Source organism: Mandrillus leucophaeus, unplaced genomic scaffold (assembly GCF_000951045.1).
Source record: "Mandrillus leucophaeus isolate KB7577 unplaced genomic scaffold, Mleu.le_1.0 Scaffold384, whole genome shotgun sequence".
NCBI classification, from domain to species: domain Eukaryota; kingdom Metazoa; phylum Chordata; class Mammalia; order Primates; family Cercopithecidae; genus Mandrillus; species Mandrillus leucophaeus.
In genome coordinates this window covers 630,791-631,162 of record NW_012104076.1, presented here as the reverse complement: position 1 = coordinate 631,162, position 372 = coordinate 630,791, and positions in this window count along the sequence as shown.

Sequence of the window (372 nt, the reverse complement as noted above, 5' to 3'; positions counted from 1 at the left end):
TTAGGAGTCACCTGGTGACCTTGCTGAAGTGCAGGTACTGATTCAGCAGGCCTGAAATTGTGCATTTCTAAGATTGTGAGTTCCCAGAGGATGCTGATGCTGCAGACCGCGCTTTGAAGCAAGGTACCATGGGACATCCAGAACGCCTGAGGCGAGAGAGGCCTGCTGGCCACATACCCTGAAGAAGGCAGGATACATGCAATCTTCTAAGCTAAAGTCCCCGTCCTGTCTCTCGGGAGAGGTGAGCAGTGAGGATATGGGGACAATGAGAAGGACGGCTCAAGCAGGGCTGGGGAGGGGCAGAGGTGCCCAGGCGCGCCAGGTGCAAGCGCTCAGGAGAGTGCGGTCGGACTGGGCCCGCGGTTCTGGGGC